Source organism: Mus musculus, chromosome 12, assembly GCF_000001635.26.
Source record: "Mus musculus strain C57BL/6J chromosome 12, GRCm38.p6 C57BL/6J".
Classification (NCBI taxonomy): Eukaryota; Metazoa; Chordata; class Mammalia; order Rodentia; family Muridae; genus Mus; species Mus musculus.
In genome coordinates, this window is record NC_000078.6 from 6031163 (window position 1) to 6048556 (window position 17394).

Consider the following 17394-nt stretch of genomic DNA (forward strand, 5'->3'; position numbering starts at 1 on the left):
GGAGATGTCAGTGACAAGTGACATGGAAGCTGAAATGAACTGAAGTACTTCAGTCTCCCTTGATGTCAGTTGGTCACAAATAGAACTAGGAGTCAACCTTTACAGTCTGCAGATAGTCATTTTAAGGTCATAACCTACAACCAATGCAGTAGAAAAGGCTTCACCCGAATAAAAGGGAAGTGATTTTAAACTGAGATGGTAGGACGAGATATTAGATCTCAGCTTAACACAGATATAGAATTTTTAAAAATATATTTTGAAAGACCCTAATTTGGCTTCATGTGATTACTATATATGCATGTATATGTTTCCTCAGTGTGCCTTTGTATGGAAAGTGTTAGGGCAAGGTTTTCTATATAACTGTTTCTCTAGATGGATGTACAATGCATTATTGACTATATCACATAGAGTAAGAATCTTTTAGGAAATTATTTTCCCTCAAACAGAACCTCCTCCCTTTAACTACAGACAGCCTTGGGCCCCTGCACAGGGTGGAAGTCCTGATTCTACTGTCCTGGGATATGAGCAAGTTGTAGGTGAGAGGGATGTAGGGCAGATCAGCAGTTGAACAAAATTGTGTGATTTTTATGATATATCCAGTGTGTGACACAGAAAGTTAGCCTTTAATTTTGTAGGAACACCAGTGCTACAGATTGGAGTCAACTCAGAGGAGCAGAGAGAAAAATCCCTCCAAACTTAAAGAATTAAGTCACTGATAGGTAAACAGGGACATTGGCAAAGGAGAACATTCAGAAGACAGGCCAGAAAATGTACCACTGAGGTATCCTTGTCTCAACGAGAGGTGATCTTAATAAAAAGGCCTCCAAATAAGAGTAAGTTCTGGTCAAAATGGCTCACCCTTTGTAACACCCATCCTTCAGCTTTGCAGCTCAGCACTACCTCCAATCAAAATGTTCATGATAAAATGTAAAATCTGAAGAGTATTTCCTGTGATGTTCAGAGCACATTGACTTAGACCTCTCAATTGAATATACCACATCTCAATAGTCTTAAACAGAAATAATCCCTGAGTCATGGAAATGAGCAAGCAGTTATAAAACAGCCAGTTCAAGGTCAATACTCATTCTTAATCCTTTGTCTCAGCCATCAACAATTCCCCAAATATTCTGTATTTCACTTGGAAATAGAAGTAGAGAAATATCTAGTATATCTAGATATGGCTTAAATGTCAGATAATCAGCAGAACATGGCTATGTCTTCTGGACAACAGAAAAACCCTTCAGCTAGCCTCCCAGTGAGGCAGGAAAATGATAGCAAGGACAGTTTCATGTGGATAGTCATGGCCTGTTCTTTTAAGGCAGTGTCTTCAGTGAGTTTTGACACTTAATGTTGATGTTTTACTGCAACATAAGAGTATTTAGGGACTATAAAGAAGCATTGCCTACAACCCTATAATCTTAATACAAAATTAATTCCTCTTATATTGATTTTTTACTAGAATTCATGTGTTCTTATTTTTAATAACAATCACATTGCATTGCTTTTAGTTAATTTTGCATTGTAAATATCGTAAGTATCATTTTCTACTTCAACTCATCTTCATAATTACTATTTTCATGGATGTGTGGTATTGTGCCAAGGTGGCAGGTCATAGGGTGATCTTCTCCTCTGTTGTTCACACTTAACTCCTGTTCCATTGTCTGGACACTAAAGCATGCACAAGAGGCTTTAGCTTATTCCTTTGCCTAAACTTTTTCATAGATGTGGTCATGAAGTTCAGCACAGGAACCTCAAGTGGGTGCTGTGGACCTCTGTTCTCATATTAAGCTGTTGGTGTGCTGGCTGGCCTCACTTCAAGGAATGAACATCTGATGCCAAACACCAAGCACCCCAAGTCTTCCTCTTAGTCCCTTCTTTCAGGTTGTATCTCCTGAAGAATTAAAAAGAATGTATCTAAGCCACCATGTATAGAAGCTGAAACCTATGTCTTCTATTAAAAATTCTAATGTGCCTGAGTAAAAAACTCTCCATAGTGTCAACTTGACTTAACATAATATATTAAGTGACTATGTTATAGTCCTATGCAGTATCAGCAAAGGTAAGTACGGGGGTTTCAGCTCTGCTCACTTCTACAATGACTGAATAGTTCCAGCAAGTCACTTAAGTGGCTTGCTTGCTTGCTTGCTTGCTTGCTTGCTTCCTTCCTTCCTTCCTTCCTTCCTTCCTTCCTTCCTCTCTCTCTCTCTCTCTCTCTCTCTCTCTCTCTCTCTCTCTCTCTCTCTCCCTTCCTTCCTTCCTTCCTCCCTCCTTTCCTTTCCTTTCCTTTCCTTTCCTTTCCTTTCCTTTCCTTTCCTTTCCTTTCCTTTCCTTTCCTTTCCTTTCCTTTCCTTTCCTTTTTTTAAAACATGAAGGGCACAGATATAATTCAGGTATTACCTAAACATGATTAGACATACATTTTTAAGCCAGTGACTATCTAACTTTTACATGCAAGATACGTGCTACTTCTGCAACATACATTTGGTGTGGCCAAAAGCATAATTAGTATTATTACTGTTATTATCGAGCTTCTTCTGGGCTAAGTACATTAAGGTAGTATGCAACACTTATGAGTGTTTAATCTGCCTGTGAAATGGTATACATACTGGAGTCTACATTCTTGTATATTAGAAAGTTTAAAAGAAGCCACACGTATGCACACAGCTCAAAGTAGCATATAGCAGAAGGAAATTCCTCAATAACTATAAGTTATGATTTAATTTTGATTGTTTCCTATATTTTGATCAAAGAACCTGAATAGAAATATATTTTTTATTATCCTCCTTTGTTCTGGTAAGGAAATAAAACCTCTGAATGGGTTCTGTAACTTTTCAGTCATTTTTCTCCTTGTCTGTCTAAGTTTAGACTAGAACCATTTGACTTCAGAGTCTCTGCCATTCTGCAAACTCTAGGAAACTGTCTATGAACAATGAGACCAAGTTCTTGATGGACTAACAATTGACACTGTAAGCACTGGTATCCTAGATGAGAGGTAGCAACACCTGCTGTGCTCACCAAGGAAGTCAAAAGGCTATGCTTGGCAGACCCGAACAAGAGGAACCCTGCTTGGGTTGAGTGTAAGGAGACCTTGTGGAGGAGCTGACCTATCTTGAGTTTACCTCTGTTTCCTGAACTAACTCACATGTTCTCTTTTAGGAGAACAGAGTGGAAATGAACTTAATATTTGTCCAGATGAGTTAAGGTGCCCTTAGGGACAAGAAATCTGGCTGAGTTTTGACATTCAATTTCTAAGCACTTTAGCTTCTAAGAGGAGCTTCCTAATCTACTTTTCTGCTCCATTCCCTGGTCCCTCTCCTGTCTCTGCAATGTCCCTATGGGCTGATGCTTATGCCATAGGCCAGGGATTTAGGGCAACAGAATTCCTGATGTGTGCTTTTCTCGAAAAACCAAATGGAGAGTTGAGAAGTAGGAAAACAGAATAAATGACGGAATGGCAGCCTATATATTCCTGGTTTCTACTTCTTTAATTCACTGGCAGCTAACTTAGCAGAATATATCACAGTAGGGAAGTGGGGGAAAAAAAACCGAACATTTCAAAATTACAATCCAGTAGCATCCTTGCAGTTCAAATGATAAATTTTCATTTGATGAAGAGCAAGAGGAATTTCTTTGTTAGAAGCCTGTGCTAATGTTCGGAATGTTCCATCTTTCTTAGCTCACAGTGCCAGTACTTGGTTGGCCCCAAGCTGAGGCTCTAAGGACAGTCTAAGTGATGCTTTTGAGTGAACTATAAGATGACTTAAGTCAGTCAGGTGTTTTAGGAGGTCATTTCCTTCATTTCTTATTTATCAGCAAATACCCAGCATAACTCACTCACAGTATCACAAAATAAATGCGATCGATAGTCCACACATCACCTAGGAGAATTTTCTCTCATTTTCACCTTCAAGTGAAGAAAGCAGACAAATAGACTAGACCTGGTCCACCCAGAATGAAAAAGTTAAATGGAGCTGAGGATTAAAATCCACACTCGTGTTCTATATGAGTACTCAGTTTGGCCTATGCTGTGATAGTAACTTATTTTGACTTGCTTCCTTCTGGATCTGCCTCCCCAGGTGGGCTGTGAGTGCCTTAAAGAAAGATACACTTTATTTAGCATAGATTCTGGCATCCTGAAGCTGCTTGGTAACAGTCTGTTGGGGTGAGAAGTAAAACCTTTGTAAGGGAGGAAGCTGAGGTTCAGTGTCACTTCTGTTGCCCAGTCTGTGATTTTGCCCAGATTTCCAGTGTCTTCAGCTATAAAATCAGACAGATGTTTCTATCAGGTCAAGATCTGGATAAACTCTGATTTGTACTGTACTGAATACAGCATATGACACTTCAAACTCCTGCATTAGCATTGATAATTATTATCGGAATTTTTCCTTTTTACTAAAGTTGTTCTTGGTCATTTTGGAACATGTATGTAATGAATATTGCCCTTTCTCACTTCCCAGCTCCCTACAACCTCTGTCTATCCCACATCCTCCCCACAAATCCTCTTTTCTTCATGTCTATTTCTTTTGTTTTGTGATCCATGAAGATTGACCAGAGCTATCCCTGTGACCGTGGGTTAGGGCGATGCAGTACAGCCTGGGGTCTCAGCAGTAGGTACACAACTTTTGTCATTATTGCTTTTATGTTCAAAACCTATACAATTGAGAATGGGAGGTAGGCATGTATTATAATGGGGAACATTTTTGCTTTGTTTCCTTTGAGAATCGAGATTGAGTCTTTTGACTTTCTGTGTCACAAGTGATGGACAATGGCTATGTGTCCTATGCCATCTGACATTCTATACATTCATTATTCACTTGCTTCTTTATCTTCTTCTAATAGCAGAAGGGGCACTTGTTCTTTCTACATTATATCTGGTATATAATAGTGTCAGTGACTCACTGATGAGAAGCATCTCTGAAATTTCATATTTTCCAATTTCAGACCCCAGCAGAAAGAACACTCTATGAGGTCCAAGTTCAACAATCCCAGGGAAGAGAGATCTAGCTTCTTTAGGCTGAAGTGTCAGTATAATGGGTATGTCATTTAAAAATGTGCTAATTGAATGAAAAAAGAAATAAAAGACCTAACACTAATGATTGTGGCACTAGAATAAAGGGAAAGAGGAACTTTCTTGAACACAAAGGCAGTGTTCAGTAGATAAAATAAAGAAACAGTGAACAAAGATTATATAGTCTTTTTCTCCAAGGAGTTTACCTATAGTAATTGTATCGTTTTCTCTCTAGTTTTGAATTTAGGAAGGGCAGGCCATCTTGACCCAGTAAAGCCCTTTATGCATTTACTTGAAAGAAGATCACTTCCATCTCATCACACAATCAGGCAGTAAGTATTTACCAAGTAATGATTGCCTGCCAGCAGCATGCAGTAAGTACATTGTGATGGAGAGAGATAGACATGTAAAGTGGAGAGATAGATTTGGGAGTCATTTACATCCTGGTGAGAAAGGAAGTGCTGAAAGCAGATGAACTCCTAGAGGAGACAGGTGGAGAAGAAAAGGGATAGAATCCACAGTCTCAGTGGAATCCTGCACAGGGGGAGAGCGGGTGGAGACAAGATACCAGCTGGAGCAGTGGGAGAATAAGATGCTGCCCAGACTCAGGTCCAGACAGGGTACGGCATGAGCAGGGTGTCCATCCCATAAAGCCTCATTAGGGTGGAGACTGGCAAGCCTAAAAACAGGAGCCCATCCAGGAGTTGGGTTTCATTTTATACAAATTTGTTTTTGTATCCTTGGCTTAAGTTGTTTCTTAAAGCACTGGTATATGCATTAACAACATTTTCAAATCTCTATAGAGCCACTGATATCTTTAGTGGTCATGAAGACATGGTGGCAATTGCTCTCTCCTCCACCCTGCAAGGAAAATGGTTGTATCCTTGTTTCTTTTTGTGGTGTTGGTCTCTGTTAGTCATCTTAACAAGCCTCTGTGAGGAAACCTCTGTGCTTTGAGAGATCCATAAACATGATAATTTTAGGAGTACATGGTATCCTTAGGGATATCCAAGTACATAGAATTCTTGCTGCACCAGAGTCAAATTGATAGAGTTTTTGGAATGATTGACAATTACCAATAGCTAGAGGTTTTAAAACTTATTTTATATACTCTTGTGAATACACTGCTCTGACTTTTATTTCTTAGAGGGCTTGTGATTCATCCTCTGTAGAAGGAACATTAGAAAAATGTTTCAAATAGAGCTGGGACAAAATAAACTAGATTAGGTCAGACTTTTGTTTGATAGTTGAATATCATATACTCTAATTGCCTCCCTTCTAGGAGCCTTCCTAACTTCCACCCCATAACAAGGAGAACTTGCTCCACCACACAGCACGTGGCAAGTATCATATGATAGGAAAGAAGCATTGTTTTACATTCTAGGGCATTAACAACTAATGAGGAAGAATAAAACAGATTCACAAGTAGCTATGGTACAAAATGAATTCAAATCTTTAAATATATCAATTAGTTACCAAGCAAGTTTAGACAGACAGGGCTTAATCTTGTGAATAAAACACAAGATTAGCTTTATTCAAAGGAGCCCTTTGCCTGTGGGACCACTGTGAGCAAAGCTGAGACCTCATCTTATATGAGCAGTTGTGGAGTTCAGGTGTTGACAGAATATCAAAAGCAAGAGTGCTTAGATATTGCTTGACCTTTAGCAATGAAAACTTGGTTACTTAAAAATCATTGTTACTCATTGGCTGATTTTCAGAAATATTGGGCTGTCATTGACTGACTGGCATTCAGAAGCATGCTTAATGATGCAAAGCTGTCATTGATCAACTAGGATGGATTTAGAATTGGTTCTAGAGATTATTTGCTGGCAATGGCTGAAAAGAACCAATCCCTTCTATGAAGGTAGGAATTTCATTGTCACCGGAAAGTATGGTTATCAGTCTCCCTGTCTAACATTTACAACTCTGCTCTGACCTTCTTTTCATTTTGAGGAATACAGAGAGAGAAGGATAAAATTCTTTTTACAAGATAAAGTATCAAAATACTAAATATTATAATGGACTGTCAGAAGTGTTGACAGGTGACGATAACAAGTGATATATGAATCATTAACTTTTGCATTAATTTTTTTTATCTCTGGGTATATTATAGTCTTTGAATGGTCTATGTTGAATTCTGTATTTGCATTGGCTTCCTGATTATATAGAGCACATTCATTTACTTCTGATCTGCTGGAGAAAAATGGACACAATGAATTGAATTAGTTTGACATATTACTTAGTAAAAAGAAAGACAGAGGGAAGTGTCAGGTTGAAGTAATGATTCCTTCCATTTTCGCCTTGTAAAAGTTCTATTTCACAAGAATCTGGTGCTCAGTGGCTTTGTGATAAGAAGGATGAGATAAAGGCCATTGGCCAGTGGGTAATAGCATGAAAAGGTAGGCAGGAAGAACTAATTTGAAAGTAGACAAAGATTCTTCAAAATACTAATTTTTCTTCAAGAATTCATCTGGAATTGAATCCTAAATTTTCCACATTTATCAAGATGAGTATGCCACCTTGAGTTGGGGAGATGGATCACCAGGTTAGAGTACTTGCTGTCCTCCTAAGATATGTATTCAAACCACCAGAAACTATACAAGGACCAGGTTGTAGTTCTCCATTGCACATGCATCTATGGGTGCCAGGGTGGAGACAGAGCATTCCTGAACATGTTGGCTACCAGTCTAGCTCCAGTGTCTGCAAGAGATCTGCTGTCAAGGGAATAAGATGGAAAGTGATACACTAGGTCACCTAATGTGCTCCTCAGGTATCTACCTACATATATGCACAGCCACACAGAGACACACACACACACACACACACACATACACACACACACACACACACACACACACACACACAGAGAGAGAGAGAGAGAGAGAGAGAGGACACACACACACATACACACAATATAAATATGTCATCTCATGAGGAAATGGGTCTTACCAAGTAGTGTCTTGCTTCATATTAGTGCCAAACTTTGTTATATCACACCATGAGACCACCCAAAGGAAAGTTGAAATATCCCTATTTTTAAATTTCTCTAATTACTGAAAGCCTCTTAGGGCCATCTTTTGGTCTTGTTAAGAGAGCAACAGCATGGTTGTCACATTATAGTGGACTCTGGAAATGTATGAGATTGTATGTATGGATGGAAATGTATGAGATTGTATGAGATTGGAACAACTGACATTAGAAGTTGTGATGGGGGCATTTTCTGAGAAATGGCCACTTGGGAGCAGTTTGCAGTTGGCCATTGGAAGTTCAAGCTGACACAAGAGCATTAGCTAGAGTAGATCTGCACAGTAAGTAGAAAAAGATCAGGAGGTGGGCATGTCTGTATATATCTTCGATTCTAGCACATGAGCAATGGAGGCAGGAAGATTGCCACAAATCTGAGGCAAGCATAGACTACAGAGTGAGACTCTGTTTCAAAAATAAACAAAGTCTAAAATTCAGAAAACATGCTTGTATTGTTTAAAAACAATGAAATTAAGCAACAAGAAGCTGAAAAGCAGCAGTGTCACCTGGAAATCTTCTTGTTTTTCTCATCTCTGGGCATTGGTAATGTGCTAAGGAAGAGCTGAGAAAGTTCATAAGGCAGAGAGAAAGTCAACACTTTTCTTCAGAATGCTCTCTCTGCTGGAACCACACCCCTGAGCCCTTTAGAGCACTTATAGCCTTTCTACTTAACATTTTCTCTCTTAATTGCTTCTCGTCCTGTTTGGTTCTCTAATTGTCTTGGGTGTGTCCAAGTCAAGTTTCCTAGAGGGCAGAACTGCACTGTGCTCTTTGGTACTTCCTGGCAGAGCTAAGTACTGGGCTAAGAGCATAATTAAGCAAGCTCTCGTTTCAGAGTTGATTGGCTGGCTGATTAAAATGGAAGTAAACAATGCAGAGGATGATTTTGTCCATTGGTAAGCAGGCTAGAAGACACTCATTTCATGATGGTTGCTTTTCCCCATGCCTAGGACTTAGTCTGAAAATCTGAAAAGCATGGTAAACAAACAATGGTGGGAAGCTTGGGAACCTGTCCACTGCCCCAGAAAGCCCAGGGGCTTCATGAACTGGAATTGGAAACGTGTTCCAGCACAGTGTGGGGGAAGTGATGCACAGAATTCTGAGTGTGGAATTTTAATGCCTGGAACGAGAAAATAGGAGGTAAATATACTTCTTGCATTTAAATTCCTTTAAAATATGGTGAGAGCACCTTGAGAAATGTTTCACTATTTTACTTTTGATTACCAAATTATGCACTGTCTGGGTGTGAGTAGCCCTGGATAATGAATGAACATTGTAGACTAAAAGATAGCAAAAACCCCTGGATACAGCAAGAAAGTCATTTAGCTTTGTTTCCCCTCTGCCAGTAAGCATTGGGAAATGACAAACAATCCTACTTGAATAACTATTCTGGTAAGATATATTTGTTTGAATTCCTACCCTTAATAACTTAGATTGTAATGGGAAGAAAGAGACAAAATAGTTTGCATTATGGATATCAACTACATTTCTGAAAGTGATTTTTGCATTCTAGTATCTTTCCATTTGATAGTATCTTTCTTGTAAGGAGGTTTGACTTACACCATTGAGGTACTCTGCACAAATGGGAATGTGTGCTTGCGAGTGAATGGAGGATAGATAGTTCCTTATTCTCTTTGTACACCTATCATCTGCTCTCTGCAGGTGTTTACAATTAAATTAGAACATTTGCTCCCTCAAAGGCTAAAAGTTCCTCCTTTGGATTCCAAATAGTAGATAGTGGAGTATATAAACTCAATTGTATTCTAGGCACCCTTGATACAAAATATCTAACTACTTCATTTTAAGAGGTTGTTAATGATAAATCATCTTTGCCCATGTGGAAGAACAGGAACAACAGCTAAGATGGAATAGAACCTTTTCTCAGGTTTGTAAACAGTATTTAGCTTAATAACAAAGAGACTGCATTCAAAAGAGATGGGAAATCAACAGGACTACTGCTGCCTCCTGGAAACATTCAACTATGCAAGCCAGGATCCTGGTTATGGGAAGCTCACCAAGACCCAGGGAGATCAACTGTATACAATGCTAGATGAAAAGCAAACAAGCTCCTATAAGAAATCAAACTAAACTCATCTGGCTTGTGTAGTTTTAGAGGAGGCAGATGTATGACCAATGCTTCGCTGTACTTGAGACTGAAATGAAACACTATAAAAAGCCTTAAATGTAATTACTGATAGTTAATGTATAGAAGTGCTATAATTTCTTTTATGATCAGATATCTCTTACCCACTTCACAATTTTCAGACTCTATCACTTTGCTAACTACAATTCCTTTGGACTTATGTGACCCCTTCAGTTTTTATAATATTTTCTAATATCTATGTATAAACCACTCATACCTTGGATTCTATTTTTCCAGCATATCTGAATTGCTGTTCAGTTAGGAAGTCCATGGAGCACTGGAAATGTTCCTTATCCAATATGTACAGGTGTTCCCAGGGTCTGGAGAGCCTACCTGCTTTAAAAAAGTCCAAATTTATATGGGCTTTTGATTGCATGGACTTTTGTTGCACTATACATATCTGTCCAGTTCCTGGAAGCCTGGGGCTTTTATTTTATTTTCTACAGAAATTTCTCTGACAACATGTATCCCCCAAATTTGGAATTTGAAAATTGGAATTCCCGTGGAAAAATAACTTTTCTTAAAATTCATCCTGGTTTATTTTGGTTCATTTTCTAACCATGTTTCAAATTACAATATTAACCTATTTATTAAGTTCACTTGTGTGCCTTTTAGTAGCTACTTGTGTAGCTAGTATCAGAATTGTTTAGAAATACAATCTACTTTTTAACTCAGTCTATACTGCTTATAAAAAATGCAGAAATTTGATTTATTCAGTTTGTTTAATAAGGAAAAAACATTACTTATTTTGTAAAAGGTTATTTCATATTGTAACAACATGTTAGCTTTAACCCAAATTTCCAAATGGTTTCTTATCACTGACTTTTAGTTTTTTTCCTTAGTGGCCCAAAAGAAGGCTTCTTTGATTTGATCTTGGTTCCTAAAGAGCTTTCCTTTTCACAGGTCAGATGTCATTTGGAGCAGAAATAGTCAGCTTATGTATCCAGAGTTGTACTTTAACACATTTCTGAAAAGGAACAATACAAAATGCTGTCTCTCCTACTGTGCCTTCCAAAATGACTTATGCTGCTTTATGCTAATATTAGCAGGCTGCTTCAGGCTACAACAACATGCTAGAAAATTGTGGTCTGCCATGCATTTCTTTTGATGTTATTCCATGCCAGATCGGTAGGGAGTTTGCACACCACTGTCTGAGTTCTGGAAGTTCAGAATGCTTACTTCAGCACCATGTCTGGGGACAGCTCCCCCTATAGCTATTTTCCTTGAAGTCATTGTCTGTTTAGGCACAAAAAGATAGCTTATGGTTCCAAGGAACTATATTGCCACTGTCCCTCACTTACACAGACCTTGCTTGGCAGTTTGTTTGAATAGAGTGGCTGTAATTATTATTTTTAAGCACAAAGAAATTTGAGAGGAAGAATAGCACTTTGAACATAAAAGATGCATATTAGATGGCTCTAAAGTGCTCTGCAATATTAAAGCCTCAGATGCAACCTCCACTCTAATAACACTGAAACCATGCACTCACTTCTAAATTCTAAAATTACTACCAAGCTGAAAAACATTACTTAATGAGCCCAGGCATAGCCATAATACAATCACTGAAAATATAGCTGCTAATTGCTTTGCATGCATTATTCCCTAAAATTTCTCAATAATAAATCCACAGGTCAGGTCTGTGACTGGCATCCATTGCTCCAGATCAGAATGGTACAAATCCTGGCTCCACTTCTTTTCTCTGTGCAGAACTGGTGAAATTCCTTATCTGTTTAAGTCCCAGTTTTTCTCTGTGTTAAATGTAACTGAGGATCATACATCTCTTTTTTCTTTCTCCCTTTAGAAGATGTTTTTGTTTAGTCTTTGACAAGTTCATATATGAATAAAATGTATTGTGATCATATTCTGATTATTTTCTTCTCTAAATCCTCCCTCTTCCTCCGGAATGCTTTCTAACACATCTCCTTCTACACACACACACACACACACACACACACACACACACACATACACACACATGTATATGTACATACATGCATATATACGTATATATGTGTGTGTATGTGTAGTAACTCACTGAGCTTCATTAGGATCATTTGCATATGCATGGAACTAGATTTTCTACTGGATTATGGGCATGTAATCCATGGTCATACCCTTGGGGAAAAATTTATCCTCCAGTTGCCAGTATCCCTTAACTGTCAATAACTCCCCAGCTAGGTATTTGGGCAATGTGTGCCTCTACCTTACAACGGTTCAAATGTTGATGACCTTTGTCTTGTGCAGAATTGTGCAGGTAACCACAACTATAAGGGTTCTTGAGTACAATGGTCATGCTATATCCATATTGACAGCATTCTACAACACTGCTCTCCACTCCCCAGCTCTTACATTCTTTCTTCTTCCTTCTTCTATGAAGTCCCCTGGGCCTTGCAGTGGATGTGTTATAGAAGTTCTATCTAGTTTAGGGCTAAGCACTCAACAGCCATTCATTTTCAGCATTGAAATCTCTGCTTTAGCTGCCTCCAACTGCAAAGACAAGCTTTTCTGGCCAAAGCAGAAATTATTACTATGATTATATACAACTTACATTGTTTTAAGGAACTAACATATTGTAATAGCTGTATAGTGCATATCAAAATATCTGGAGGTTTGATAAAAGTAGCTATTTAAGTGTTTACTTACCTACTATACATGAGCAAGTATCCCAAGAGCAAGACATGAAGCATATATGTTTTCCTCACAAGAACTATTGTCATCTCAACTCCATGTATTAGAAAAAAATCAAGGCAAATGTGTTGGGATAATGATTTCAGTACTTGCTTCACTGGTAAGTACAGCAAAAGCAGAACTGAGTGGGGACACCTATGCACCTAGATAATATTCAAAAATCAGTGAACATTTATAGTTGTTAGCAACTCAAAGAGGAAAGCAGAAATCCTTTCTCAACATAACACACAAAAAGCATGATATGACAGTTGCTTCTTAGAACTAAATTTATGGATATGATCTATTGACTATGATTATTAATATAATTGAAGCACTTGGAAGATAGCCAGCACTGTAGGCTTGTTTCTTCTATATGCATCTTTATACCAGCCCAATATAGTAATTGCCATGGGTGTCTCTTTCACTTGACAGGCAACTAGGAGTGCACTCTCCTCAGACTTAGGCTTCTGTATCCTAAGTCTTTGATCTGCATGGATATTCTTCTTGGGAGACATTCATTTATAAAGGCTGTTGATGAAAAAATATAAAGTTGCGTAAGGACAATTATTTAAGTCATTGTGTCAATGTTGTACTAGAACACATTTATCAAGGATGGATGCATTATACATCTATGGCAAAAAGTAGCTGCTAGATAGTGTACTACTTAAAATGTGAGTACTTAAAATGTACACCCTATGAAGAAGGAACTAAATATTACTGCTTTATTTAAAAAAAAAATGGAGTCAAGTATAATCTTAATTATTTGCTCTCTTCATAAAAGAGCTTCTTATCTCTGGACCAACTCACCTATTCCTTCCCCAGCAAAGCATCTCTTTGATGTCTGAAACTCAGACTTAAAATATAATGCAGATTGTAGTGAAGGGTGACCGGTTTTCAGTTACTAATAACAATATAATGCATTCTTTCTTCATTGTCTCTCGGGTTCAGCAGCTTGTGGTATGTTCTATTGATTCAGTTGTCTGTTGGGTATATTGACTTACTCATGATATACATCAACCCAAGTCACAGCATTGAAAGTTAACAACCTTAAACTTAATGCCAAATCATATAATAGATTTAAGACTGCTTTTTTTTTTTTTTTTTTTTTTTTTTTTTACTTTTTTCAATCTTTGTTTTCATGCTTTGATGTTTTGCAGTTTGGGCATGTTCTACTTTATGCACACAGCTATCAACATCCACTACTGACAAACTGTTGACAACACTGTGGAATTATCTGCCAGTTGTTAGTACTTTTTGAAGACAGCATTTCAAGTAACCAGGAACAAAGCATGTGTGTTGAAACTATGCAGACAGGAGAGATTTTTGTACAACTTCCTTTAGAAAATCCTCAACCCAAATGTGGATTCAGGTAATACCAATGGACAAAGCTTAAAGTGTTGAACCAAAGAAATTAAGTAACATCTACTTCCTGAGGTCACTTGGGTTTTCCATAAGCTTTCTTAAGGACTAGGAAAAGTGAATTCTATCAGCTGTGGCTATGAGGACTCCTTTGATTGTTAGAGATTCAATGTTAGCTTTGGCCCACAGGATTTTGTGTCCTCCTAACCTAGCTGATGTTGGTAAAACTTTGTCATTTAGACTAACAGAAAAATAGCTCCTAAAAGTATAGATTACTTGTTTCATGATCTCATTATTCTAATATACCATGATAACAACCTGATTATAACACAACCATTTATTCTGACCCCAGATTCAAATTTAGAGTTAAGCAAATGGGAGCAGATAATTCTGCTCTCAAAATCCTACAAAACAAAAATGAAAACCAACCAAACAACCAAACAACAACAACAACAACAACAACAAAACCTTTGAAACATGGTTTCAAACCTTTATCAATGTGAGCTTTTCATTTGCTCCAAGAAGACTGGTTTTAGAAACAACTTCCCCTGCCTCTGCTGTATCCAAGAAAGTAGGCCTGATAGGGGAAGAAAGAGTTATGTGAATTATGTGCAAATGGCTCAACTCTTTTCAGAACCAATGTATGCACATGATCAGTATCTTCCACTGAAGACATGAGAGGACATGAGCAATATGGTGACAGTCTCAAGTCTCTGCCTCAGCAAATAATGTGGCATAGAAAAGGCCTTCCACTGGGAACCAGGTGAGCTGCTACAAAGTCTAAGATAAAATTTAGTGTGGTTATTTAACCCTCTTTCTGTTTCTGTCTCATGCGCACATTTGCATATCAAATAGAACAGTGTTTGCAAAAATACTTGAGGAATTAGGCAGAGTTGAGGCATAATGTGATTTATGTACTGACAGCACCACAAACAAATTTTCAGCAATCTGATCGGCATAAGGATGACAGAAAGATCTTTTTGTAGGGAGGAAAGAGAACTATGCAGACAAGCTTAATTGCACTTAATTGTACTAAGTGCTAAAAGGTTTTCCTGGGCCCAAGAATGGGTAAGTTATCAAATAGTGGAAAGAATTCCAGTAACAATTTTATTCTATAAATAATAATAATTAATTCAATTTGCAAATTGCTTAACTTTTCATGAGCCTTGATGGCTTATACTATAAGCATTGTATCTGAAAGCATGAGCTAAGTGAAATCCGTCCATTACTTTGCAACGATTTTCTCCACAGGAAAGATCTATAAGGAAGAGCTCTTATCTTTCATAGTACGAGTTGTGCTTGGACTCAGCTCTGCAATCAAGAAAACATGATGTTGCGTTCCCCGTGCATCGACAAGGAACAAGTCATCATGAGCTTTCCTGTAAGAAAAGTCTATATGTGCAGCAATAATAATAATACTGTAAGGGGGGAAAGATTGTGAAATGAAAGGACAGGGTTTCCTGTTTGTTATTTTTCAAAATAATGACTGTGGGTTCTTTCCCCACAGAAAAGATGCGATTTATTTTTTAATGATGAGCTGTTTCCCTGAGAAACAAAGTGGCATTCTGTCGACACCATATGGTGGTGGAAAAACAGATTCCACCGTGTTTCATTTGTTAGACTGTCTTCTGCATTTCTGTATCCATAATTTATGTGGGGGCCTCTCTGATTGCCAAAATATTCAAATGGATTTCTCTTAGCAGGGCAGCCTGCATGGGGGGAGAAAGGTTTTCAAAACAGCAGGACCTGAACAATCCCCTGCTGAGCGGAGAAGCACACACTTCCAAGCTTCTGTCCTTCTGGCTGCTTTCATTGTGATACTAATTTACATCCTTGGTTTAGGGACTGTGTTTGCATTCAGAAAAGGCAGCTTATGTTCTTTCAAGCTAATACAATCATACTAGAATTATAACCCACACCCTTAAAGTCATATTGCTCCTCCTGCCACGGGGTAAGCAGAGAACCTGGCCTTGAAGACATGGATATGTAACGACAACTGAATGATGCCATTTTGAACACATTGGTTCTGCAGCTGGTTTCCAAAAAAGACATCTGAAGTGGTTATAGATACATTAAAAATAGTTGTGAAAGACTTGCACTGCTGTCTAAGCATATGATTACCGTCTATGTATTCAGAGCCTGTTTGCAGTAGAAGTTCGAGTGGTTGTTTTCTGGTGCATAAATAGCAACATGTCAAATGCATGATACAGAATATGAAGAGGGGACTTGATGAGTGAGACTAATTGATGTTTTGGCAAAGTGAAATGTCTAAAAAGGAAAAGTTGCATGTTCGCTCCATCCCCAGATAACAAGAATCTAACACATACGTATTTTATTACAACTAATTGCTTTTATTCCTGAGAGACTCAGGTGTTCTTTGTGTAAGTTGAGATAGTACATGATCTATTGGGGAAATGAGAAATAATTTAATATGGAAAAAGAACACAGATATGGAAAATACAGTTCAATCATAAATGGGAAAGATGGCAATAATGTAAAAAATACAATTGGTAGGATTCTAATGGTTAAAATATCCAGGCTTACGTAATTGCTGCACTGTTGTCTGCTGTTTACAAGCATAAGTAGAGTATCAGATTATGAGGGAAATACTAAATATCTTGTGAACATTACTGGTTCCCATTTCTTCTGAACTGACATGGGTGGACAGCTAGTCCTCTTTAGGTTGACAAGGCATGAGCTGCAGCCAGATTGCCTTTTCCTTTGTTTTACTGGTCAGCGAGCAGAGTTTCAATGAGCACAAGATATTGATTGGTCTTTATGTCTTAAGTGTCCTAAAAGCCTGCTTTTCCAGAGAGAGCCTTCAGGTGCAGGTCTGGAAGACAGTGAAACTTCAGAGAAATCTCTTAGCAGGATTTCATGAAGACAGACTGTTAACTCAAGTTCAAGAAAGGTGAAAGAGAATCACACCCACTATTCTTCATTTAATATGTCAAATTCTTATTGGGGATAAGGATCAAAATTTCAGAGGTAGAGATTTTGCTTTAATATTCAAGACCCTTGCATGTGGACTAGGCTCTAACCCTGATTCTATATTTCTCCAGATTTAAAAATACTTCGATGGTGCAATGTTAAGATCTGATAAGCGGGACATTTCTAAATGACTCCATTCTCTCAGAAAAGCTTGTTGGGAGGGCAGGATCTAACTTGACTCTCAACCTATTGTTAGAACTCA

General features: G+C 38.0%; 1 long non-coding RNA gene across 1 annotated transcript in view; it reads left to right on the forward strand.

The window, feature by feature from the left end:
• The first annotated feature begins 6729 nt into the window (after positions 1 to 6729).
• Positions 6730 to 17394, forward strand: part of Gm32576 — a 60512-nt gene continuing 49847 nt past the window's right edge. The window contains exons 1-5 of the long non-coding RNA XR_872465.3: positions 6730 to 6872; positions 8983 to 9172; positions 14000 to 14211; positions 14836 to 14964; positions 15453 to 15582. This is a non-coding gene — a long non-coding RNA (predicted gene, 32576). The remainder of the gene's footprint in view (positions 6873 to 8982; positions 9173 to 13999; positions 14212 to 14835; positions 14965 to 15452; positions 15583 to 17394) is intronic.